Raw genomic sequence first — 2,962 nt, 5'->3', positions numbered from 1 at the left:
CAGCTCCTCCCACAGGGAACCGCAGAGCAGCTGTCTCTCCGCCCTTTCGGGCTTCGGATCTGTCCGCGCAGGTGCTATTCCTTTTGCGCGCGTGCGCCGAAATCCACCCCCCCCCCCCCGCGCTGTCTGCGTCCTCGGGTGAAAGGGTCAAGATTGGCGGAGCATTACGTCAATGGCCTGGGAACCGGAAGTTCTCGGAGGATGCAGAAGAGCCCGTTCTGCAGTGCGCCATGCTTCGCCATCGCTGTTGGAGCGACCTCTCAGCCAGCATGCACTTCGGTTTCCAGTAGAATTCCGGCCTGGCTCGGGTCCTGGAGGCTCTGTGGTGGCCTGGGCGGGATGAACCCGCGCGCCGCCGTTGCTCGTGCGTAAGCCTCAGGCCCGTCCCCCGGGGGGTGAACTGTTGCGGGCTTTGTTTAGTGCTTGACCCCACCCACCCTCAGCTCTCCAGCCTGGCGGGCTCCCCTTCCTGCATCTTTCCAAAGCGCCATGCCGCTGCTGGCTTTTGGCGATTTTCTCCCTTGAGCTCCCTGCGAGGCTGGCCTGTTAGGTGTAGCCCAGGGCTAGAAAGGTACATTTTCCCCCTTTAGCTGTTAAAGAATAATTAAAAGATCTAAATAGATAGGTTACTGCTACTTTGTTTCCTAAGATTTTGGAAGATTTCACAGTGAACTTACCTATCGTTTTAGACTATTTTGGTGCAGATGTGTGTGCACCTTAACCCGTATGTAGTAATTCACATTTACAAGTGTTTATGTGCGTTCAGGCAACATCATTTAGGGCTGACACTCTAAAACCTTTCATATGCACATACATACATACTTTATATAGTATATATTTTATATGTGGCCATACAATGCATTAGAAATAATGGGTGTGTAAGCATTTTTCATATTACGCCCTCCTGAACTGAGCTACAAGTGGCAATATTCAGATTGGTTATTCGAAGTGACTAATCTCAGTTAAGATGTGCTGTGTTAAAGCACAGCACAGTTTTGATAATACCAAAATTTTTTTTAAAAAAATAGGTGTTTGTGGCCAGGCATGGTGGCGCACACCTTTAATTCCAGGGTTCGGGATGCAGAGGTGGTCAAAGCCAGCGTCGTCTACATAGTGACTTCCAGGTCAGCCAGGGCTATATAGTAAGACCCTGTCTCAACAAAAAATAGCTGTTTATTTACATCCGTTACATGTTCAAAGGACAGTATTTTGGGGGAGGAGCGGTTTCCGTGTGCCTGGGAGTAAACCACATGCCTTAGTATGCATAAGGCCCCGAGTTTGATCCCCAGCACCACATTTTTTTAAAAAAAGAAAAATAGCTTTCGATATACTGGACTAAGTAAAATGATTACAATTTCACTATTTTTTTAACATGACTATTAGACATTTTTAAATTATTTTTTTGTGGCTTGAAATGTCTTTCTGTGGAATAGTACTGCCCTGGAAAAGGAAGAGTACTGCTCTGGAAAAGGGTTTACAAACTGACCTGTAGCCAAATCCAGCCTGCCTGTTTGTTTTGTTTTGTTTTGTTTTGTTTTGAAACAGGGTCTCTTGTAGCCCACACTGGCCCCACTGTCCCATCACTACACCCAGCTTTATGAGTGCTGGAGGTCTAATTCAGGGCGCTGTACAGGCTAGGTAAGCTCTCCACCAACTGAACTACATTCACATTCTCAGTCCTGTTCCTCTAAAAACAAAGTTTGTGTGTGTGTGTGTGTGTGTGTGTGTGTGTGTGTGTATGGAAGACAAAGGTGGTCAACAGGGTGTTTGCCCAATAGCTGCCCCCCTCTTTTGAGATGTGTTTTTGTTTTATTAATGGGAAGATGGAAAGTGTTTTATTAAGATTCCCCACCCCACCCTATTTTTCTGGAGCTCACCACTTAAGCTAAGACTGGCTGGTGAGTTCCCAAATGATCCACCTGTCTCTGCCTCCCCAGTGCTGGGATTACAGGTGTGGACCACTGAGCTTGTCTTTTTAGATGGGGTCTGGGGATCCAAACTCAGGTCCTCATTCTTAGATAGTAAGAGCAGTATATTATCAACTGCTAAGCCATCTCTCTAGCCCACATTCCAGTATTTTTGGTGTCTCCTGTCTCTGATACACAAGTAGTAGAGTTAAGTAGTCTTGCTTACATCAGAGAATCTAAAATGTTTGCTCTCCTGCCTTGGAACAACACCTGGTGTGGTAAATATTATCTCTTTTTTTAATGGTATTTGAGACAGCACCTTATAATATAGCTGCTGCTGTCCTGGAATTCATAAGCCTCCTGTTTTAACGTCCTGAATGCTGAGATTACATGTGTGCCAGCACATTGGCAAAATATTTATTTGCTTATTTTTAAATTACATTTACTTCTTTATGGTGTGTCTGTGTATGGACGTGCTCGTGCCATGGCACACATGTGGAGATCAGAGGACAACTTGTGGGAGTCAGTTTTCTCTCTCCGCCATGTCCATTATGGTCCCTGGCAAACTTTTTAAATATTTCCATTGTAAATCCACATAATTGTCAATCACTTTATGAAGACTAAGCAATTTATAGAAAATATTGTAATTCTTGTATTAATCTTGGGATAGCAGAGTCCCCCCATTTTGTAGATAGAAGCACAAGATGATCAGTACACTTAGCCAACTTGTTTAACACCCCCTCACTTCTGGGAATTCTGCTATCTTGAGCCTCCTTATCCAAAAGCCTTGATTTCTCAGACCTACTTGATTCACTCACAGTCAGCACTGTGGGGTTTGTTTTTTTTCAATCTAGGATTTTTACAGTTTGTGTTAGTGTACAGAATAAGTAGTTCTGTTGCAGTATTTTCATACATGTGTCATTATACTTTGTTCTAAATTATCTCCTTTCCCTACTGTCCTCCCCACACCCTTGCCTCTCCCTCCTCTGGCTGGTTCCTTTATTGCCCCAGATAATGCCACCTTGTGTTTTCATGTCACTTGTATCTCTCTCTCT

The 2,962-nt window shown here is 44.6% G+C and overlaps 1 protein-coding gene across 13 annotated transcripts in view; it reads left to right on the top strand.

Moving 5' to 3' along the window:
- The first annotated feature begins 220 nt into the window (after positions 1–220).
- Positions 221–2,962, top strand: part of Tceanc (transcription elongation factor A N-terminal and central domain containing) — a 10,106-nt gene continuing 7,364 nt past the window's right edge. For 6 of the 13 annotated variants that reach the window (XM_029556001.1, XM_029556010.1, XM_029556000.1 and 3 more), the window contains exons 1-2: positions 221–368; positions 1,546–1,638. The gene's annotated coding sequence lies outside the window, so the exon portion shown is untranslated. Of the gene's footprint in view, positions 369–388; positions 1,125–1,545; positions 1,639–2,962 lie in introns of those variants that run through there. The other 7 variants (XM_029556008.1, XM_029556007.1, XM_029556005.1 and 4 more) reach the window with 4 other exon arrangements.

Source organism: Nannospalax galili, unplaced genomic scaffold (assembly GCF_000622305.1).
Source record: "Nannospalax galili isolate Female #2095 unplaced genomic scaffold, S.galili_v1.0 scaffold606, whole genome shotgun sequence".
NCBI classification, from domain to species: Eukaryota; Metazoa; Chordata; class Mammalia; order Rodentia; family Spalacidae; genus Nannospalax; species Nannospalax galili.
This window is presented reverse-complemented; position numbering and strand designations above follow the sequence as displayed.